General features: G+C 40.5%; 1 protein-coding gene across 20 annotated transcripts in view; it reads left to right on the top strand.

Moving 5' to 3' along the window:
* The window catches only part of Elavl2 (ELAV like RNA binding protein 2), a 125,637-nt gene that overhangs the window by 6,676 nt on the left and 94,610 nt on the right, over positions 1-24,351 (top strand). The gene's annotated exons all lie outside the window — the stretch shown is intronic.

Below are 24,351 nucleotides of genomic sequence, written 5' to 3'. Positions count from 1 at the left end.
CAACCAGTTCCTTGCTATAGAGTCCATTCTTTGTATGGACAGGTGGTTTTGGCCGAACCCTACAAACTGTCCTCAGCTATTGGTACTTGTTAATATAAAACATTTTTTCTTTCCCATTTTCTCTTCTAGAAACAAGTCCCAAGTTTTCTTAAAGGACACAGCAGAGCAGCCATCCAGAAAACTCTGACTACTAAGTTATAATCAAGTGTTTCTCTTGACTCAAAAAAATATTTTTTTAAATCCGTGATATTTTTTCCGGTATGATAATATCTATGATATTATTAGTATGGTTTAAGAACACCAGCAACATAGTGGCAAATCGCCCTTAGGCTTTTTGTTTTCCTTGCCCCTGGAAAGGACCGTACACTCTGACTTACACTGGTCATCTTTAATTGTTTGTCTGACTGGTAGGGTCAGTTCCTTTGCTCTCATTTGAAGTCTTAAGACTGCCACATTGTCACGTTCCCATTAGCACCTCCGTCTCCCATGATGTTTATATGGAGGGGGGAGGAGGTGGAGGGAGGGAGGGAGGGAGGGAGGGAGGGAGGGAGGGATGGTTTCTAGAAAGCTCTTAGCTTTAAGTGCCGTGGGTGCCGCTCTGGCTCTGTATGCAGGCTTACCATGGGCCTGACTGCTTTACTACACCACTCCACCTCAGTTCTTCCTGCTGCCTTGGGTCTTCGCTGGACAGACCATGCAGCATATTTCCGATGGTTTTATTTATAATTTAGCTTGGTACTTTCTTAGTCAGAGCTGCTTCCTGCACTCTGGGATCTGAACAGTTTTATGACTCCTTATTTGCTTCATGTACTTTGAAAATACGAATTTTTGGTTTGTATTGGAACCTACAGATTAGCTTATCCTGGCTAGGTACTTTCTTATTTGGTCATTTTGTTGATAAGTAATTGCAGGCTTCATGTACTTATTGGGGGCCACACCTTGGTCTGGAAGACACAAAATACGTAGAATAGTCACTTGTTTGGGCCAGTTTCATTTACTGGTGATACAGAATCCACATGCTGTAGCTTATTGACAAATCTGCTAATGCATATTATTCTAATTTTGGAAGAACAATTGTGCGTTAACTTTCTTGAAGATGCTAGCTGGCTTATGGCTAGTTGTTTATTATTTTTAGATCTTAAACGATGTACATTGACTCAGAAAAGAGAAGATCTATAAGCTTGAAAAACAATGCTTTAAGGATTTTGCACATGAAAAAGTCCGTTTTAATGTAAGCTTAAATAACAACGTTCATAATCAGTAGTACAAATAAAACATTATAAAATCCCAAGTCTTAACTAGTGTTTAGGGAAAAAATTAGTAAGAAATTAACTTGATTTTTTTTTTTTTTTTTTTAGCTTGGTCATATACTTCATAACTGTCATTTGTAGTAAGGTCACTAAGAAAATTTCTCATTTCAAGAGAAAATTCTGTGTGTCTCTGAGCCTACGAGGAAAAACCAAAGGCAATTCTTGTATGTCGACACTTGTCCTAGGTGTATTCTCAACCCACCGCAGATACTGATCCTTTATTTCTGGACATTGGTGTTTATAAAAATAATCTGCTTTGACAGGGCGCTGTTTCTGGAACTGTTCCGGAGGCTTGGAATGCGTCAGTTTTACTGGTGCTCTTAGCTCTTTTCCGCTTTGAGTGCTGCTGACTAGTTTGTGCAATGACATAATTCCTGCTGAGATATCTTCATAGCTAAAGGGAAGGGTTTTGGGAAGGAATTCGACTTGGGAAACAGTCAAAACGGTCGTACTTGTAAGTGTCATGGTATTAAAACAAAGTTTATAATCTCATTAACAACAAGTTGACCAGGGTGTTTAGTCTTTCATTTTTTAAATGCGAAGTTTCCTACTATGCATCTATCTTGTTAGTTTTTATGGTGTCACTTTCTGACTGACGGTTAATAGCCAATTACGACATGCAGCTCCTATTTCTCACTTGAAAAAAAAAATCTTAGTTTGAAAAAAAGGACTTTTTCTCAGTAAAAAAATTGTGTTTAAAGGGTAAATGAGTTGTTTTTTTTTTTTTTTTTTTTTTTGGTTTATTTACAAAATACTGAAGGTTTGTTTTAGTGCCCTGTGCAATTTGAATTTATAAGTGGAAGGATCTCTTTTTTCCTAGTCCAATTTAATAGTGGTAGATTAATATATGACTTTTCCCTCTAACTTAAAGAGTTTGCCTCAGAAAAGTTAGAAGTTAAAAAAGATTATTTTTTGTTTGTTTGCTTTGTTTTTTGGCTTTTCCAGGCAGGGTTGGTTTCTCTGTAGCCCTGGCTGTCTTGGAGCTTGCTTTGTAGATCATGATGGCCTCAAACTCTCTTAGAGACAGATCCATCTGACTCTGCTGGGATTAAAGGTGTGCACCAGGCTTTCTACATTTTTAAAAATACCATTTTTTTAATAGTAGGGAAGAAAGTCTGTTATTAAAAAGAGGAAATTCATATTCGTATTAACTGTTTTAACTCTTCCATTGCTATGAGAATTTCATTATTTTAACAACTTTAACGACTGTATTAGTGAAATATCACCTGTCTCTATTTTTGTAAACATCAGGAGGGTAATAAACTCTGTTTATTGAGAGTGCTATTTTGTTCCATTTTATTTCGCTTTCTTTGGGCCATGGTCAAAGTTACTTTAAAGTATTCTTAGACACTTTCTTGACTGATTTTACTTAGAGCAAATGGTGCCAGCTGTTTTGTAAGGTTTACTTTTCTGTATCTCCTTATTGTGGAGTATATAAAATATTGATGTGTAATATTTAGGATCTGAACATCTGGGAGCATTTGATCAAAGCTTGTAGGCCCTTCTTCTAGAGAAATGCACACACAAAGAAAATTCCATAGCATTTTTACCTTCTTGATCTCTGGAGCGAAGATTGCTGAAATCCGATTATTAAAATTTGGAAGACGAATTATTTAAAATTTAGAAATTGGGATTTCAGTACTCTGGCTAGAACTGAGAGTCCATCTCTAGTTGAGGTATCCCCGTGGGCCTGTAGCTTTCTTTGAAGAATAGCTCCGAGCTTGGCTGTTTTCCTCCTGGTTTGTTTTAGGGTCTGTCCTGTTTTCATACATATGTTGTCAATACTTATCACACAGGCACACTCCTCGGACATTGTTGCCGGGTTCCTGCTGTGTTGCTTTGCTTCCATGGTCTGCTGCCACTTAGGTTTGGATCCTTTATTTAGCAGAGCCAGGTGGGAACCACTAGGTTTGAATGCAGACTCTAGTTGCTTGTCCTGGACCTTTTAAACAACTCCTCCCCCTTGCCTAACCCCACTTGCCTCATCTCAAGGACCAAGGCGAGCATACTGACAGTGAATTGCTTTGTGAGTTATAAAGGTGGCGGTAGGCACTCACTCTAAGTTAGTTTTCCATACTTTGGCTTTCATTGTGTCGTTTATAAATCCTCTTTAAGTGTCTGTGTTTGGTGCTTGGGATTGAACATGACATGGTTTCACACATATGTTTATATGCTACCTCTATAGCCATATAACACACCACTGTGTTCTTTTCCCCACCCCATGGATGAAAAAGAAGAATCAAACGCTCCAGTTTATTTATGCCTTGAATATTTTCGGTATGGAGTATAATATAGATATTACTGCTGATGCACATAGAAGGAAAGTTTAAAATGTATTTTTCTTGAAAATATGTTCTAGGAATATAAATTTTAAAATTCGAATTTCCCATCTTTCAGTGAGAAATCAAATGGTGAAGCTCCAGCATTTACATTAAAATGGCCAGTTGGACGTTTTCTTAGTTTGAATTGGCTTGCCTTCTTAGTGGGTACTGGGTGGGATCTAGGTCCTCCATCACAAAGTGGAGTGTATGGGGGTACATTAGCCATGTTTCTCTCTCCCCACCCGTGACAAACTATGGGTGGATACCCTGCCAAGTAAGTTACTGAAAACGCCTACTTTTTCCAAAGATGCTTGAGGCTTTTTAATCTTCAGGCATCATTTGGGTCCTTCAGAAGTACATGTGGTATTTCTCAAAGCAAATAAGTCACAGTGTATTTGAAAATAAGTCCAGCAAATTGGGTAAGGTAGGGAAAATATTCCTGGAACTGATCACGCTTTGTCTTGTTTCCTTCCAACTGATTTTCAAAATAGAATGTGTGACATTTCTGTTTCACTGGCTACTTTACTGTGGTGGCCTCTGGGGACATGGTGTGGGAGAGTCCAGGACAGCCAGGACAGAGCAGTCTGAGATGCGGTAACATACACAGTCTGTAATCGGGGTCAGCACAATTGATAATTAATTCACACACGGTCTGTCTGTAAGTTTATTCGGCTCTGTTCTCCCCCAGGTGCTGTTCATTGCATGTTGCCTTTTTTCTTTTTTTCTTTCTTAGAACTTGGGTGTTCTTTTAAGGGCCCATCTACGAATGGCTTATTGTCTGTCTGTACATCCCCCATCATCAGAACTTTTGGATTTCCTAGCATCCCTTCCACTGTAATAAATGAATGTGAACCACCCACACTCTTTCTGTGCACTTTGACCCCTGTGCATTAGCATTTGTCTCTTATTTATAATTCTGAGCCTTGTTCTAGTTTTCTCCTGAGCTTCTTAATCTCAGCCAGGGTTAGGTGACCCTAATTATTTGATCCTTTATTGTCCTCTCCTTAGGTACCTTTTCATTCTCTCTGATGGGTGTTCTTACATTTTAGTCACTGAAGAATATCTTCTGAGACTAAATGAATCTTTGCTGTGAGAAAGGGAAATGCGTGTGTGTGTGTATGTTTGTTCCACATGTGGCTCACAGACAGTTGTGACATACAGCTAGTTAAGATTTAATATTGCCTGAACTCTTATTTTTGCATTTTTGTCTTTTGAGACAGGGTTTCTATATATAAATCTGGTTGTCCTAGAACTCTTGCTCTGTAGACCAGGTTGCCCCTGCCTCTCCTGAGTGGCATGTGACACCGCCGCCCCATTCTCTCTCTCTCTCTCTCTCTCTCTCTCTCTCTTTAAATATAAGGTCTCATGTATCCCAGGCTTCCTTCAGATTTTCTGGGTAGCCAAGGATAACCTTGAATATCTAGTCCTCATATCTTCAGTTCCAGAATGCTAGGATTGTAGTTTTTATGGTGCTGGGAATCCAGCTTCAGGGGAATGTGTGTGCTTGACAGACACTCTGCCTGCTGAATTGCACCCCTAGTCCATGACAACTGTACTTTTAAAAGTTCTGAGTCGTTGTTACAGATTGAGTTTAGAAATTTCATATAAAGACCCATAAACGGGGGCTGGGGATTTAGCTCAGTGGTAGAGCGCTTACCTAGGAAGCGCAAGGTCCTGGGTTCGGTCCCCAGCTCCGGAAAAAAAAAAAAAGAACAACAACAACAACAAAAAAAAGACCCATAAACATATTTATTGCCTCAGGAAAATTGAAGGGGCCCAGCAACAGAGCACACAGCTGCCCACTATGCCCTGAAGATTAAGCATGTTTTTTTGTTGAGTTTGGGGACACTACCTGCCCTTTGCAGATGTTTGTGATCGTGACAGACACTATAGCTCCCAGAGCCATAGAGATTAGAAAGTTGACTCATATAAAGACTTTGTATTCTTTTGTGTGTGTTTGAGAATAGTCTTTGAATTATTTTAGATTCATTAAAGATTTAGATTTTTCTTCTTTAACTTCATTTAGAGAAACCCGGTTTTAGTCTTTTTCGATACCTTTTGGTTGAAAAGCAGTTTCTCTTTTAGAAGATGTGTGCCTCTTTCTCACTGTTTCCTTCTTTCCTGGAGGGTTTTAGAACTTAGAACTTTCTTGCCTGATGCTTGCCTGTCTCTATTTTTAAAGGTATTTTGGGTTCCGTAGCAGATTCCTAGTGTTGGGAAAACTAATAGGATGTTACAAGCCATTTAAAAAGGCTCCTGGCCTCCTGCTAGTCTCATTGCTGATGGTGTCAGCTTAGAAAAGAGATTCTCCTCTCAGATGGCTTCAAAAAGAGCTGATTGGACAGGCTACCAGGTGTGCGGTTTATCTGTGTTCCTCTCCCTTCCTCCCCTTCCTTTTTTCAGCTTTCGGCCCTTTCTCCCCCTCTTTAGAAACAGCAGGGCACCTTTAGTGAGCTCTCTCCCATGTGTGCAGTAGAGCAAGCTGATGCGCCAGCAGAAATAGGAAGAGGCACCACATGTCATGTTTGGACCAATGCTGTAATTTTATTTTACAATAAGGAAGGTGGATATTATTAATCCACTCCTGAGCATAATAGCACGATTTGAATAGCAGAGAGTAACTTTGGTGTGTGTTAATGTCTAGTGAGATGAATGCTAAGTAGGTAGAAAATGTCAGTGTAGAGCCTTTCCCTCAGTGACTTTAAGCACTTAGATTTCTAGTTAACTTTTTGTTCAGCCTGGCAAACAGATATGAAGACCTATTCTATCAAGCCAGCATTAATGCAGCTCCTGAGGATGAACAATGCCCACAAAGCCCTGCTCTCCTGGCAGCCACTTGAGCTAGGCCAGTTATAACGATGAATCAGAATGTGTCACTGTGTTGAACATCTTAGAAAAACTCTTCTGAATAATAGGAGCTTAATGCTGGCAGTTTTAAAAACCGGCACAGCCTACATGGCCCAGCTAATTTTTTTGATGTTATTTTGAGTATGAACAAAAGTATATCTTTAGCTTTAAAATGATTTTTGCATTAACTCTACTTATTTTTTGATTAGCTCATATACACTCTGCGCTTACTTTTGAGCGGCATTTAAGTCTTAATTAGCTATATTCCTTGATGACCTGATTCTGAGATGAAAATGTTGTTTGTGTTTGATCTTTTCTGTAGTGTATAGTCGACAAGCCTGCAGGGTGTCTTGGCCATTAGGTGCTGGTGAAGACTTGAGAATAGGTTTAACAGCCTCCCCCGAACAAAAACAAAAAGCACAGACTGATCTATGTCTGAAGAAGGCTGGGAGTGAGTCTCATGGCCGTAAGTGACTTGCATCCATGTGAGTGGCGGTGGCACTCAGTACTTCTGCGCAGTGGATCTGAAGCATGTCCCTTTGTTTTTCTATTGGCACAAGCCAGGAAGGTTGTGTAATGCTTTACACCATCACATGGTGCAAGAGTTTAAATACAAGAGTTTTGCAGAAACTCATACAGCATTCCTTACTGTCTGTTTAGAAGAATAGTCAGAAAATGTTAGGTAATATTAATCCCATAAACATCACCTACAGCCCCAAGAGTTTAAAAACTGAGAAATTGGGAAAAGAGATTTATCTTTGTATTCTGGACATCAGTAAGCAGGTCAGATTCTTGCACACCTCTCTGGGGACAGAAGTGTGGCTTTTTCCAGTCAGTTGTGTTTATTTACTGTTTTGTGCCACCCCCCCCCCCGCCCCTTCCTCCTTTTCTGGTTTCTGATCTTTTGATTCTCTTTCATGGTATATGTGACTATTCCCTGATTTGCCAAGTATCCAGGCATAGGTGAAAAATATTTATGCAAAACCTGCCAAGTTTTAAGTTGTGGCTGCAGAGAGCTGCTGAGAATGTTAGCGTCTGCTGTTGGCTCAGAATGGGCCCAAAGCTCAACCTTTCTTTTAGTTTTAGTCTCAGTAGAATTACGTATAGATTAGCAACTTTCCTTGGTAAGTTTTCTTTTCCTTTCTTTTCTTGTCAAATAAAACTAGCTCTCTTCTCTCCTCAAAACAGTGTGTGTGTGTGTGTGTGTGTGTGTGTGTGTGTTACGCATACGTACATAGTACAGCATCTGTGGAAGTTAGAGGACAACTTTGTGTTTGTGTCCTCTCCTCTCTACTTTTACATGCATTTCTAGCTGGAATTCTAATCACCAGACTTGCATCATTGGGTGACTGGTTTCTTCCTCTGCTTGTTGAGTCATCTCACTGGCCCACAGTTGTTTTCCCGAAACTTTCATAAAGGTTATGTTTCTTTGGTTCTTTTTATAAGGCCTTTAGTTTCAAGGTCAAGAGACAATAGGTCAACAGCTCATTTGTTTTATGGAGGAGAAATTTGCATATCCTTGTGTCTTCCTCATGCCCTATCTTCCAGGAGCAAATGTCTGGGCAGCTGCTTCAAACCTTCTCCTGTCATTTCTTGTCCTCCAGTCTATAAATGCCCTTTTTGTAGTAACAGCATTTATATAAGCATTTTTCATTCTGAAAGGTGCTTGAACAGCCTGCATGTTGATCACCGTTATGTGTTGGGAAGGTTTATTTCCTCAGATGGAGCTGGCTGTTTTCACTGTCACCTGAGTTTGCTTGACTTCTAAGACTGTTCTGTGGATAGTAGGGGCACTTAAACTTCACAAACAACATAGTGTTTAGGGTCTGAAAACAGCAAAGATACCAGTTTTGGTATTTGTCTTTGCTGCCCACCTCTTTGAGCTCAGAGAAGACTGGGTCAAGTTGTCAGTGTGCTGAGCGATGGGTAGCACACGTCTTGCCCTGTATGCTTGTTGACTTGATGTATATCCCAGGAAGATAGAGCGAGTGGCAGCAGAACACGTGGTTAGCATGTCAGTCACTGGCACCGTAAAGAGATAAACACAGTAAACAAGAGCAACAACAAAGGATGATGACATTCTGCAAGCAACAGCTAAAAGGTAGTAAGCCATAGAGCGTGGAGTTTTTGAGTCAGAGGCTAGATAGAGGGCTTGCTTTCAGGCAGTGATGACATGGTGCAGAGACTTGACATTTGCTCCCTTGGCAGTCACCTGTGAGGAGTGTGAGGCTCCAGGATAGCAGTGCAGGAGCAGGGAAGGAAGGTTCTGACTCCCAGATCCTGTGCCTTTCTTCCTGCTTGCCCCAGTGAAGTTCTCTCTCCCTCTGGCAGTCCTGCTGGCTCTGGTGCCTGAGGCTAGGGCCATCCACAGGCAGCTTTAAAGTCTGGAGAATATTCACTTCTGCTGTGAGCATTTGTGATAAAATGGGTCACCCAGCAGCAGTTGTGCCTTATCTTCATCCCAATTGCTGGGATTTTCTGTGCTGAGGCCAGCTGTACCAGCTTCTGGTTTCTGGAATCTGCAGCACTTCAAAGGAGAATGACCACAACTCGTTCCTTAGGGCGGGGATTCTACTCAGGATTATGTTAGGTCTGAGACTAGGTGACTGCTGGAAAGGATTCCTTTGCAGGCTGCTCTCGTCCTGTTGCCAGCTGGCAGTCTTGACTTGCAGAATTACTTTTTTGGAACTGTATGGAGTAAGGATATGGGTTGTTTTCTATAAGTGAGGGAATGGAGACATCATCTGCAGACTTATTTTTGGATGCTGTTAAGATCAAGAAAGATTGAAATACTGTATGTTGTATTCTCAATGAGAGTGACATTTGATAACCCTTCTTCCTTGTAGTACAGATTCTTCGAGACCTGATGTTTTTAAGCTTGCTCCTTTTGTGAAACAAATGTGTTCTAAATCTGGTGGGCTTTTAGAAATATAACTTGTTTTATTTCAAGAAAGAAAAAAAATCAGTTTGTATATTCAGTAAGATACAGGATGTCCAAACATGAACCAAGAAGAACAGCCCTGGGGTAAGAGACTCCTTGATTCTCGTCCCTCTAGGAACTATCAAGGTCAGCTCTGCATTTTTTTCGACTTCATGGTCAGAGATGTTGGTACCAGTGAATGGGAAAGAATGCAGATTGAACATAATCTGTTTTCATACTTTGGTCTGTTTACAGTGTAAGTTCAGGCTACCTTTGCCAAGTTTGTGTAAACTCCTGGTTAATAATGCAGATAATACAGAGACAGATGATATAGATTTTGAGAATTATATAAGAATGTTTCAGTTGAATATTTGTCCCAATTTGATTCACTGTAGGAGAATTTTAGGAAAAATAGTACTTTAACTGTGCTCAAGCTGTAGTTTTACATCATATTTAAATTATTAAAAATGTCTGTTAGTGGGATTTTACCCATCCCACCCCGTAAAGCTGTGAAGCATTAAGTTCACGTTTAGGACCAAGAAGCAGTAGCTGCATGTTGACATGCCTTTTGATTTCCATCTCAGTGTGTATTGTTCTACTTATATAGTATGCATGTTATCTGTATACATGTGTGCTGTGTGAAACTGGTATAAATCTAAGTAAATATGGTCATCAGATTCAACAGGGTGCCTCTGGCATACAAGTGCCCCAGTAGGCGGTGTGGCAAGGCCGGCTAGAGCAGAGCCAGCAGGTGGGGTACTGCTCAGGACACTGCACACTGCTCAGCTGTAACTTAGGGCGGTACATGGTGAAGCACAAGTTAACACAGCTGTTGAGAACTTCGAGCTGGGCTCTTTCCGTTCTGTGAGACATGGCAGCTTTGCTTCAGTTCAATGCATGGTTTTTCTTTTTTTTTTTCAAATTAGCATAGACGGCCACAGATTTTGAGAAAAATATTCTTCTTTTAATTCTTTTTTGTTGTTGGTTGTTGTTGTTTGTTTTTAAGACAGATCTCTCATTGTGACCCTTGGGCATTCTGGATTTCACTTATATGGATCAGGCTGGCCTTGAACTCACAGAGAGCCTCCTGCCTTTGCACCCTGCCTGCTGGTGTTAAAGGTGTGAGCCACTGCATCCGGCCTTCCTCCTCTTTAAGGAATTTTAGTTGGTTAGTTTTACTTTGGTTGCTATGTTTTCCAGCTTTCTGTCACTGTGAAAGAGGGCCATGGAGCAAACAGGAAAAAGAGAAGCAAGTTACCTGTGGCCGAAGGGTCTCCCACACGCTCAGATCTGAGGGTCCACTCTTAGCTACACTTCTGGAGGAAACAAACCTTTAATGCATGCTCCCTGGGGCCTCTCATTCAAGCCACAGCAGTCAGCCATTCTTTGTGTTCCCTATACTTAGTGTTTGCTTTCAGTTTAAAGAAATAAGACAGACTGATTGGCATTTTATTATATAGCTTGTGAACATTTGAAAACAGCCACTATTCTTTTTGGGCGACTAAAAATTTTACTGGTAGCTTTTTAAAACTTCATATTCTAGACAGAACTTAAAGCAAAAACCATTTTTCTCTTGGACAGGCAGGATGGCTCAGCTGGTAAAGGCATTTGCCACCAAGTCTGCTGGCCTGAATTTGATTGCAAGAGCCCACGTGACAGGAGAAATGGTCACAAGTTGTCTTTTCACCTCTACATACATGAGTTTGCCTATGCACTCTGCCTCCATACAAAATAAATTTAAACATTTCTTTTAGGGTTCCCTAAACACTTGCACTATGTGATCATAAGTACTGAGGAGGTAGGGTCTATGACATAGACATAGACTTATTACAAAGGACATGTATGTAAAAGGCCTGTGATTTATTATTTATAATTATGATTTGTGCTATGAGTGCAAAGAGTATGTGGACCTCCTGACCTGGTAAGTGGTGCTCAGCAGAGGTCATTCATTCGTTGAATTTTTTTCTTCCTTAATAGCTCCTGTTTTCTGGCTGAGCACAGAGGCAGGCTTTTAGTTGTAAATTTTTTTAGCGACTACGTTATCAGGTGTGTCAGGGTTCCTGTAATTTTTATTTTTCTTGGTAAACTGGTAAACTTCAAGGCTCAGATCTAGTCTGCAACACCTGGTTTGTATCCACTGTGGACCTGGAAATCTTTAACAGCTGGGATACAATTTTCACAATCAGGCAGCTTTTGCTCTCGTAACTAACTATACAGTGAATTCCAAGCTTGGCAGTCAGGGTTGTGCTTCTGTATCTCACTTTGAAGTAAAGTAAGTGCGTTTTCTTTTCTTTCTTTTGAGACAGGGTCTTATGTGTATCGCTGACTGGCCTAGAGCTCCCCATGTAGACCAGGCTTGACCCCCACATTACAAGAAATTGGTGTGCTTCTGTTTCTAAAGTGCTGGGATCAAAAGCATCTGTCATCAAAAGTGGCTCAAACATGGCTTCTTAATAATTGCTTGTTCAGGGTATTGATTCAGGCAGTGACAATGAAGTATGTCTGTTGATTTTTGCATAGCTTAAAAGTCTTCATCAAATAAGCCATTGATGGAATTGCTAGTTTATGAAAAAACTTTTCACACTCCCACTCTGCCAGGTCTTGCTTAACAAACCACTTTATTTCTTTAAAAATCTGTGTCCCTGTACAGGCTCCCATAGTGTCTGTGTGTCTACAAGGCCACATTTCCTTGATGTCTTCCACAGGCCATAGTTCTGCCTCCTCTTTCCAAGAGTCCCCAGCTCTCACACAACTGTCATATCCCCAGCCCTAACACAGAAGCTATCTCCTGTCAGTGACTTCTCAGAAAGGAAAAATTAGTTTTCTCCAAGGGCAGGCCCATGTCCAGCCGTAAATGGCCAATACACAAGGAACTCAATGTTATTCTTGGCGGTTTCTGTCTCACAATGCTTTGTCTGGGTTTTTTTCCCCCTTCTTGCATATCTTTTGCTTATATATTACATTTTTGTATTTTTTTATGGGTTTTCTGTGTTTGTGAAAGTGCGTGTTTAAGTGTGTTTTTATACTGTGGCTCCCCCCCATTTTATTTTGTTTTCTATGTTAATTTTTTTATCTTATTATATGCCTGTTTGTATGCTAGTATGAGAAAAAGAAAGGATGTGGCTTTGGATGGATGGGAAAGTGGGGAGAATCTGGGGAGAGAAAACCGTAATCGGAATATATTGTATGGGGAGAATCTATTTTCAATATTAATAATATTAAATGTTAATAATAATAAAAAACCTTTGTCCCACCCAGCATCCATTTAACGTTAAAAGGAGTTACTGTATTTGTAATTGTCTTTGAATCCATTCCTGCAGTGGAGAGACTCAGGCAGTATTGTTTGCAGGAGTCTTGTAAGACACACTTTCCTCCTTCTCTTGAGCATGGATGTGTGCTTTGGATATTGAATCCAGGGCTCATACATATTAAGGACATTCTTCACTGCTCGCCTGCAGTCCTGATCATACATTTGCCTTAAAATGACTAGAGTGATGTTTGCTCACTCTGCGAATCTTAAAGGATTCTTCTGTATGTTTGTTTGTAAGAACATTTCTGAGCAGTCAGAGATGACAAGGAAGAAAGGAGAACCAGGAAACAAATCCCCACCTGACTTCCTTTATCCGTAGGGAATAGAAGTGAACAGTACAGCGAGTGTATGACATGGTATCTCCCCCCCCCCCCCTTTTTTTTTTTCGGAGCTGGGGATGGAATCCAGGGCCTTGCGCTTGCTAGGCAAGTGCTCTACCACTGAGCTAAATCCCCAACCCCATGACATGGTATCTTAAAGTAGTTCTCTGGTCTGTTTATTGTAGCGTTATATCTACCTGAAATGCTTTTAGTTTTCTCAGAGAAGTTAAAATCAGTTTGTTTGTTTGTTTGAAGTATTACCTGGTTGTTTGTTGCAAGGAAATCAGGACTTTGGATTCCTTTAGTTTATGCTCGCTGTAATTGGTATAACACGGATATGACACTTTCCTAGTTGGACTTTATTCCATCACTTCCATGTCCTCACGCGTGCAGAAAGAAGCCACTGAAGTGGCTCATACTAACCTCCACTCCCCCTGGAATGTTTAGAGAAGGAAAAGGAGTTGAGTGCTATTTGCGGCCTGAGTAGACAAGGTGGGAATTGGGGAGCAGGCGAGGAAGGAGTATTTGGGGGCAGCAGGCTTTAGCTACCTTGGATGTCTAGACTGTTTTTAATGTTGAACTACATTGATTCGAATTTTTAGGACATTCCTTACATGCTAGGCAGGCCCTTCACCTATATGGAAAGTTTTACCGTTAATTCTGCTTTTGGTACCGAAGATTGAACCTATGGCTTTGCTAGACAAATAGATGAGGGTTCCTTCCACCTTTGCTCTTAACTTTTCTCTTTTGAGATAAAGTTTCTTCCAGTTGTCTAGGCTGGTTTTGACCTTTTCTGTGTCCCAGACTGACCTTGTATTTAGAATCTGAGCAGAGCGCGGTTGCTGAACTAGCTAGGATTCTGGGTGAGTACCACTGGGTCTTGCTCAGTCTTGTCTCTTGGACCCAGTATTTCTTTAATACAGTAAGTTCTGTTTAATTTATTTTATGTGTATGGGTGTTTTGCCTATATATCTGTGCACCACATGTATGCAGTGCCCATAGAGGTCAGGAAAGGGTAGGTCTGGACCTGGAGTTACAGACTATTGTGAACTGCCATATGGATACTGTGAATTAAACTCAGGTCCTCTGGAAGAGCAGCCAGAGCTCTTAATAGCGGAGTCTCTTACAGCTCCAGTTTCTGTTGCTTAAAGTAAGTAATTAAATAAGTAATTGTTATAAAGTTGCATAAATAAAGGTAAATATGTCATGTAATTTTTTAAACTGGCATATATCGACCTTGTTATTCTGTTTATTAGAAAGCTAGCTTTACAATACATATATTTGATTAATTATATGTAATAAAGCCCTTGATATTTAAACTACTGAGCATTTCTATATTTTAAAGGAACATCATTTTTTACCATGTGATAATAATTAAATGCTAGTTTCTGGGTAGGTTAATATTTTAAAGTGACTTTGTGTTAACACCACCGTTCATCTTCTCCATCCCTGGGAATAATTAAAGCCTTACTTTCTCCATTTGTGGTCTCCTAGCTAGTGAGTTTTAACCATCTACCTGAGCCACACAGGAAAAGAACTTGTGTAATGGATAAGTACTTTGAAATTTTGCTTTTTACATGAATTGATGACAGTTTATACAGCTTCAAACCATGCTGTATTAAAAAAATATCGACTGCTTCAGGGTTGGACTGCAGAGGTTGTGTTTGCCAGGAATATGGAGCAGGCTCCAGGGATGACCTCTGGCTAATCATTTAGTTGCCCTGTGACTTCTAGCCAATCATTCAGTAGTCCTGTGAGCTGCCTTCGCTGTTGGGAGAAGGGCTGCTTTCTGAACAGCACTGAGTCTGTGTGTGGAAATGGACACAGGAGTAGAGGTCTGAGGAGGTCCCTAGGCTCTCTCGTGTACATCTTGGTACACACTTGTGCACACACAGTTCACATAGCAGCAGCTCCACTTGGTACCCAGTCACAGAACAGCATGTTCTACAGCACCTCATTTTAAAGCTGTAATATGTTACATGGGCAGCCCTTTCTCGGATGCCTCCGGTGTGTTGGCAATTTATCAGCAGCAGGGTTGTGATCCTGTCACTTCTTGTTAATGAAGGCTTTTATTTAGCTTAGCAAATCATATCTCCCGTTAACATCCACACTTGCAAACTGTAAACTTGAAAGAGATGTTTGTGACTTTCTATTAATTAGTAGCCACCAGGGTGTTTTGGCCCTTGCTTATAGCAATTTAGCTATATTTCTTCTGTTCATATGTGGTTTGTCTTAAACCAGGAAGTCCCTGAATGCCTATAAATCTTTATTTTTAAATTTTTTAAAAAAGCTTTCCAATTAGGTAGTAGTCTCCTGTGTCAGTTTTACACTTCTAAGTGGGAACCTTATTTTAACAGAGCCTTGACTCACAGTGCAGCAGCTCAACTTTCTGAGCATCTGTTTACTCCTGACCTGGGCATCCCCAAAGTACTCACTCTGTCATCATAGTTAAAGGACATTAATTACTTCAGCAAGTTCAAGGACATGGGAGAATCTCGGCTGGAAGGGCCACCCCTGCAGCTGAGCTGCTTTCGCAGTCACAGTCGACATGAGGATCTCGTCAGCCTTGCCTAGTGTCTAGGAGTAATGGTGGGGACGTCAGATACCTGGCTGTTTACTGCTCCAGTCGTCCAGCGCTCCCTTCCCTTGGTATTCCTGCATGAGAACTGCTCTCAGAATGTGGGCTGACGCTCCAGAGGGATTGTTTATTGATATACTTTAAGCCTTTTTAGTAGCAGTGACTATAACTTAAAAGCTGAGTATGGTGGCACATGCCTTTAACCCTACCCCTCCAAGGCTGAGAGACTTACATGGTGAGTTGTCAGGCCTAGAAAGTGAGACCCTGTCAAAATAGAATAAAATAAATAAAGCACAGTTACTGAGACAGTGATAGCTTCCGTGTATATTCTTATTCTTTGTATAAGATATTTTTATTAAGAGAATTGTGAGGTAGAAAAACACAGTGACTATGAGCTGAGTTGTTAGTGAGGGTTTATCTTTGTTGTATAGTCATCTAGAAAGAAGTAGCTGTCTGTGAGGTAATGTAGGAAGCAGAAGGTGCAACCTTGAGAAAGATCGGCGTCTATGTGTTCAAATATTTGGTTTTTTCCTCACTCATATACATGGACTTAAAACCTCAAAAATTTTTCTTAGGAATTAAGGAAGCATGTCATCTGTGCCTCATTCTTAGTCTTCTGCTCCTGTAACGAAACAAAACTCTATTTATACAGCCTTCCAGAATATGTAAAGCACACCATATATGCAAATACTTTCTTTGAAATGCTCAAATCGTTCATAACACTATCTTAGATACACGTTAGAAGAGTTCTAAACTCAACTCTCATGTAATTTTGTAATTGGGGTTTTTATATCATATATGTATTCCTTAATGGGTAAAATAGAATTGTTAATTACTTCAAAAAATAACTTTTCTGATAATTTTTTTTTTTTTTTTTTTTTTTTTTTGGGAGCTGGAGACCGAACGAACCCAGGGCCTTGCACTTGCTAGGCAAGCTCTCTACCACTGAGCCAAATCCCCAACCCCTTTTCTTGTAATTTTAAGGGCATTTCAGTAGATTGTTGGTTTTTCCTTGATTAGTGTTTGCGTGCCTTTGGGAGTCTGATGTTAGTCCAGCTTTGGAAGTGCAGAAGAAGCAGGATGTGGAGGCTGCTGAGTGTTGAGTGTAGCCCATGGGGAGGGACTATGGGAGGGGCTTTAAGGAGAGCTCTTGAACTACTAAGGAAAAGGCTCCTGAGACTAGGTAGATGGGAGACACTTCTGGAAGGCTTATGTAAATGGAATGTGTTTTGTTGTAGAAGCAGGCATAGTATGACATAACTTTTCACATGCTTAAACACTTGATGCTTAAAAATGTTTTTATTTTGAGATGTGTGTGTGTGTGTGTGTGGTATATCTGTCTATCTATATCTATATCTATATCTATATCTATATCTATATCTATATCTATATCTATATCTATATCTATATCTATATCTATATATCAGTATTTGCCTGAATGTGTGTCCCTGTACCACATGGATGTAGTGTCCAAGGAAGAGGGAAGTCGGTCTGAAGTTACAGCCAGTTGTTTGCTTCTTTGTATGTGCTGAGAGTAAACCCTGGTCCTGGTGAAAAGCAGCCAGGGTTGGTACTTGCTGAGGCATCTCCAGTCCTATCCCCTGCTCCTTGTATTTTTAGATAGGGTGTCACCATATAGTCCTGCCTAGCCCGGAACTCAACTATGTAAACCAGGCTGACTTCAAACTCACAGAGATCCTCCTGCCTCTGCCTCATACCTGCTGGGATTGAAAGTGTGCACCAGGGGGTTGGGGATTTAGCTCAGTGGTAGAGTGCTTGCCTAGCAAGCTCAAGGCCCTGGGTTCGGTCCTCAGCTCCGATTAAAAAAAAAAAAAAAAAAAAAAAGAAAGTGTGCTGCACCACCACACACTTTTGAATCTTAAATTATATGTGTTTTTCTAGAAGGCCTTCGTGTCAGAAGCAGACTGGAAGGGAGTTCTGTGGAGAAGCTGGGGTGAGGAAAGCAAAAGAGAAGGAAATGTACTGAAAGGCTCTGTACAAAAATGCCCTGGCGGATGACTGTGTGCGTGTCTGACTGTGGGGTCCACCAAATGCATATGAGGAAGTGCTGCTTGGTAGTTTGCTCTCACAAGAGACCCCGGCACGAGAGTTCTCGTGATAGTTCTTTGTAATGTCTTTCTTCTTTTCTTCATCAAAGAAGTTGAAACCATTTGGTTGATTTTAATTTTTTACTTTTAAAATTAACATTAACTATTAAAAATTAGCAGATCAACAAATTGGTTTATTAGTTGCTCAGGAAAGCAACAGTTAGCAGTCTAAAGTTTATGTGTGTTAAAGGAATTCACTAGAAACAGAGAGTATTTGGTAGCAACTTTCGCAAAGTTTCAGGAGCCGCAGCATCTTTTAATATACTTAATTTATGTAGGCCCATCAAGAACTTTCTATTTGTACAGGTTATATTAGTCAATATTTGCTATACTAGTAATTAAGAAGAGAAAGTTTAAAAATATTAAGAAAAAATAAGCTTAGTACTCATTAACAGATTTTTTTTAAAAGTGAGGGGCATGTGTATATATGTGTATTTTTTCTTTTCTAAGGCAAAAGTGATAAGGATAGCACAGATTTGCATTTTTTAAACTCCTTTAACTTTGGTCATAACAGAACTCAACTTCATTCTCTAGCGGCAGCAAACTGAGTGCAGAAGCAAAGGTCACATATCTGGAACCGTCTGGAAGCTCTATGAGAGCAAAAATCCACGTTGGATTTTTATTTTATTGCTTAGACCGATTGAAGGTATCTCAGGAAGGCTGGTCTACACTTTTAGTCTCAGCACTAGAGTGATGGCTTCTTGTAAGAAGTAAGGCTGGGCTCACCTGAGCTTTAAATGGAACTTCGAATTAGTATTGCAGGGCACAAACTCATCTCTCCAAGGAAGAAATTGAAGGACATGGTGTGGGGTCATGTGGAGCTCAGTGTGGAGTGCCTGCTGGGCACACTCAAGGCCCTCTGTGGATCTCCATCCCAGCTGAGATGCGTGTGTAAGCGAGGAATTGGAATAGCTGGAGGTGAGAACACTGGGACTTAGCTCTGTCGCTGGCAGCTTTTCCAGTGGTCCAGATCTTAGGTATTGCTTTCTTTCCCTAAAAATTGAGGCTGTGGGCTAATCCTAACGTGTGAATGTTCTGTGATTTATGCACATTTTTATAGTCCTCTCAACACTTTCTTTCTATAAATACACATGTGCCCACACACTGGCTTACACATACAAGGAGCACTTTGGAAGGTCACATGAGCTAAAAATGCACCTTGGAGTAGTTCACCTAAGCATTTTCTCTTTTCCTATATTGGTTTCATTGTCCCATTTTGTTTCTTAAATAGAAATTGACTAAATGGTACTGTGGGTGTATATGGGATCTCTATCTCCATTGTCAGTTGTTGAGCATGGGTGCAACTTTAAAAAAGCCTTGCTGCGGAATCTCCCTACTCACCCCCCATTAGTCACGGGATTAGCTGGGAAAGGAGGAGAGAGGTGAGGTGTCAGTCATCAAAACTCTGTTGTCAGATGTGTTGATTCCTGGTTGTTGGGAGAAGAAGATGCCCCCTAAAATCTTTCTCTTGAAGCAGAGAGGGGTAGTAGCCAGGGATACACATTCATTGCTTTTCTGTCTGTGGTTCAGCATTTATTCTTGGTAGAATTAATTTCTTTCAGTTTTCAAAAATGTACTGGTTTAGACATTTTCTGCTTTTTGATCTGGCTAACAGTCTGAACATTGTGTTGTTAAGTATTAATACTATTATGTGCTGGAACCAGATCGAGAAATGTCAATCCCAGTAGTACCAGCTTCTAATGCTGTTGATTTCTATTTAAAACTGAAGACTCTTAGTGAAGGTACCTCTGCTAGACAGAAGGGTGGAAGGGAGAATTGTTGACAGCCTGGATTTCAGATTATAGGAAGTTTACTGCCTTCAGAAAAGACACTATTTTACAAACTTTTTTTTTTTTTCTGGAGCTGGGGACCAAACCCAGGGCTCTACCACTGAGCCAAATCCCCAACCCCCGACACTATTTTAATATTGTGATAGTTTCTAAGTATATATTGAATGAATGGTAGTAAAATGGCTTCAAAATATAAAATTCAAGGTGACAACCATTCTCACATTTACTTTTTTTTTTTAGCTGTGAAAGTGAGACCTTTAAACTGAAACTCCAGCCTTGTTTAAAAGAAACAAAGCTGCACCGAGTTGCTAATTTTTTAAATATTAAATTTGATACTATTTCCAGTACTGCTGTTCTCTCTGTCTCTGCACCCCCCCCCCCCCATTGCTTCTGCTATGACATGCATGTGGTGGTCAGAGAACAACTATGTGGAGTTGATTTCCCCCCTCCCTTCACCCTCTTTTCTGCCTGCTTGCCTGCCCACCTGCTTTTACATGGGTTCCAGGGATTGAGCTATCTCCAGACTGCGTGGCAAGTGCCTTTTACCCACTGATTCATCTGCCTTGGCTTTTTTTTTTTTTTTGTATTTCCTTTGGATTTTGTTTATATGTATGCAGATACATGTGGAAGCCTGAGGACAACCTTAGGTGTGGTTCCTCTGGTGTGGTCCACCTTGTTTCCTGACTGGAACCCGGCTCTCTGGTTAGGCTAGGCTGGCCAGTAAGCACCAGGCTCCTTCGCTCACCTTATTGCCAGTGCTGTTACTGCCGACTTTTTTCATGGGTGCTGGGATTGAGCTCAGGTTCCAGCACTTGTGTGGCAAGCACTTTTTTGACTGAGCTATCTCCTCAGCACCTGTTTCTGGAATTTTATATTTGTTTTATACTAAAGGTGTTCTGGGTGGTATTTTTAAGGCAAACAGCTGTTTTGAAAAATGAAGTCTTGGGAGCTGTTGAATCTGTCCTGGATCTCGAAGCTGAGAGAAGGAAAGATCAGAGGAAGGAAGACTGCCTTAAGTGCAAAGTGTTTAGGCTGGACTTGTAGTTCTCTGTTGAGTCCAACTGCAAGGGTCATTGTCGTTCAGTGTGCTCTTGATATGTCAGAAGGGCTTCTCAGAAGATCAGGAAGAGCATGTCAGTGCTGTTTCTTTATGGCTATTTTTTAATAAGTGATAGTGGGTCATCTGAGATTTATAAACTATTTATTGTCCTAGAAATTCCCATATTGAGTAAAGACAGATGGAAAATCAGTATTTGAGTAAAAATGTCAAATCTTGTATTCTGTCCCAAAGTAGATTCAGCCTTTAAGTGTTTAGTGTAAAATTTGACCTGTCTAACTTTGTAGAATTTCATTGCTGAGGATGGGTCTGTACTAAGTTTCTTCACCAAAATCAAGCGTTCTAAAGTAGCTGACAGCTTTAGTTGGCTTCAGTAAAGTTGGCAACAGTGCATGACCCGTGACATTTGAAGGGCTTTTTAAATGTTCGTTTTAAGTGTAACCAAAGTAAATCAGAGACTTGTGGGCATGGGCATGGTGTCACACTTCCTGTGGTTCTTGTACTCTGGTGACACAGGCAGGACAACTGGGAATTTGAGGCCAGCTGTGCTCTATTGTGAGAACACTATCCCCATCTGCCCTCCCTTTCCACCACCTGCCCCCTCCTCCCCAAGGAAGAGAGAGAAAAGCTAGTGGGGTTGTAGTCCCCTTGAAGTTATCCTCAGATGAAAAAGATGGGGGCTGGAGTGGAAGGAAAAGGACAGTCCCAGGGCATTGAGTCACAGTGTCATTTGCTCATGCTATCTGCTTTGGGCTCTGCCATCTTGGTGGGAGGCACACCCTTGTGAGCCAATAACCTGGCCGTTAAGATTTGCTGATATTGGGTAGGAGGAATGTAAGGAATGGGGAATTCTTCATATTGCAGAACTTGATGATTGGGTTCTTATTCTGTTCTCAGCCTTACCAAGCTGAGGATCTATTGAGGACTGACAGTTGCATTATAGTGGTGGTTCTCAACCCAAGGCTGGAGACCATCAGGATAATACATATTTCCATTGCGACCACTGGAAAACATATTTCCACTGGTCTTAGGAACTGAGACACTGTTCGGTGGCAAAATTATAGTTATGAAGTAGCAATGAAGATAAATTTATGGATGGGAGTTCCTAAGACCATAGGACATTTGTTTTCCGATGGTTGAGACCTGTGGATTAAGAGCTTTATTTAAAAGCGCTCAGAGACAGTGCTGTGAATCCTCATTCCTGAGTGGGAATGTTTTAGAAGACCAAATGTACATATTTTTTAAGTGAGATTACTTCTATCAGGAGACATTGCTAACTTCAGGAACTTGATTTATATAATAGAATTCTTGGAATTTTGCATATACAAGACAAGGTCTGTCTTCTGCATCCACAGAGCTCTGGGACAATTACGTTTTAAAAGCAAGTGCTTAGTTTCCACTTGCTAGAAGACTTCTAACTTTTGGGAAAGAAAAAAACAGATTAAGAAAAATGCAAGGCTTAACTTTTCTCTTTGGAATGGTAAGAGATGCTTCAGGATTTTCTAATTGGTAATAGTTCCTCCACCCCCAGCTGTGTGTCTTGTTTGGCGTATCATGTCTGTAAAGAACCTTGGTCTGGCCGGAAGGGACTTGGGTGGGGTAAGGCAATTAAAGGCTCTCGAAAGAAGATGCTCTAATTAGAGAGAGCTGCATCTCTTTCAAAGAAGAAGAGTGTTGGCTGCTGGGAGTAGCAGGAGTTACTATTAAGGATCAGTGACTAAGAATTAATCTTATTTAGCTGCATGTGGGGATAGATATTGTAATTAGATGTGAGAGAGGAGACATGGTAATCAGACTTGAAAATATAGGCTATGAAAATTCTGTTTCTCCTCGCCAGTGGGTAGGTCTGCTTGCCATATTTTTGGGCGCAGGATACTTGAGTTCTGGTTGTGATTTTTGACCCAGAGTGTCTTGGGAGAACATTTCACTTCTCAGGGTGCTTTTCTCTCTGGAATAGGTTGGGAAACAACGTAACCCTAAGGGATGCACTTCTAACTTTGAGCCAAAAGGTGTTGATCCACACATCTTACTCTCTTGTTCTGTGAGACAACCCTCACTCCGTTCCACTTGTTTTAATTGATAGGTAGTAGTTTGGAGACCCAGGTTGAAAATTATAATAGAAAAACAAGTGCCGTGAATAAGAGCATATTACGTTCTGTTAGGCTCTGCATGCTCAGGTTATGCCTGTCATAATTGGGTAATAATTAGTACTTTAGGAAGGCTATTAAGATAAGGATTTATTAGTTTTTCTGCTCTTCACGTTATATGACCACCACCTGGGAGAAAATTTTGTGCACTGATAAGGAATAAAATGATCAAGTTTTAGATTAAGAATCTAATTGTTAAATCTTGATTAAATGATGCCTATTACGTTGTAATTATATCTATCTATAAAAACGAGTGATATTAGATTTGATTGCTGGGTTTCCTAAAGCAGCATTTTAAGATAATGAATTTTAATTATATGTGTGCCTGGGAACCATTTTAAGCCATCTACAGAGGAAAAAATGGGCAAGGCTGACTGAGAAAGGCTCATCTAGGTGTACAGCCTTCAGCTTGTGGCTTGGCAAGGGTAGAAGCAGGAAAATAGGACTCGTCTCCCATTCCTTCCTACGCAGGACTTCCTTACCAAGCCTCCTGAACCAACAGAATTAATTTTATTCAGAATATCAAGTGACATTTGCTTGTTGTCAGTGCCATGTGGAAATGCTTATATCAGCATCATTTAAAGTCTTTTTCTTTGTATTGGAGAATTTAAGAACAGAGGTGAAGTCTCCTAAAATTTTCATCCTAAGCTTCCTGGCTGCATTTGCTCATGTACTCACCTTTTCCCGTGTACAAATGTGCAACCTGCAGCATGTCTGACCAAGTTACAGGCTCACAGGTGCAAGGACGACAGGGCTGGAGCCAAAACTCGAGAGATCCGTCTAGTTCTGGTGTACCAGCTTGAAAGTCTTCTAGAATTCACCGTGCCCCAGGACTGTAGCTTAATTGTGGATTAACTAGTACTATTGTGCTTCTGTGGCTTCGGGCAGTAGATTTATGAATTATCTCCTAAGATAAATATGACCTTGCAGTAACTAAAGGAGACACAGGCTGCTTACCCCCGCCTGAAGCTTTCAGTCGCTCTCTGTTGCCCATAGACAGGTCTTACCTCATACTCTATGGTCTGTCTAATATTTCATTGTGTCAGCCCTAAATTGTGATTTTTTTTTCTGTCTTCTCTCAGTCTTTCTCTCTTTTTGCCAGTGTCAAACACTCCTCATTCCAGCATACTGTTTTCATTTAAAGAATTTGAACTTTTTAACCTATGTGTATGAGAATCTTTGTGAGCATGTGCACATGAGTTCTGGTATGTGTGGAAACCAGAAGATGGCATTGGATACCCTGAAGTGGAGTCACCTTATATGGGTCCTGAGAACCAAAGTCAGGTCCACTTGAAATTGCCAATAGTATTTGAGGGTCATATATATATATATGTATGTGTGTGTGTGTGTGTGTGTGTGTGTGTGTGTGTGTGTGTGTGTGTGTTTTACATGTGTTTTTGACATTGCTGTTTGTGTGTATTTATTTACATTGCTCCTAGTAAGCATGGATATATTTAAGGGGTGATTATGTTTTATGATATAAAATGTTTTAGAAAATACTTCTTTTAGTAATACTCTCTTGTTAACAATTTTTGGAAAACATTTATCATTTTCAGGCATAAAGTAAAAAGTAGATTCCATTCTAGACTTTGGTTCATTTTTGTTGAATATCTTTTGCCCTTTTGTTTTTATTGTTAGGTGCT

The sequence above is a fragment of the Rattus norvegicus genome, chromosome 5, assembly GCF_036323735.1.
Source record: "Rattus norvegicus strain BN/NHsdMcwi chromosome 5, GRCr8, whole genome shotgun sequence".
Taxonomy (NCBI): domain Eukaryota; kingdom Metazoa; phylum Chordata; class Mammalia; order Rodentia; family Muridae; genus Rattus; species Rattus norvegicus.
Note: the sequence above shows the minus strand (reverse complement) of the source record. Positions and strands in the feature narration are given on the sequence as shown.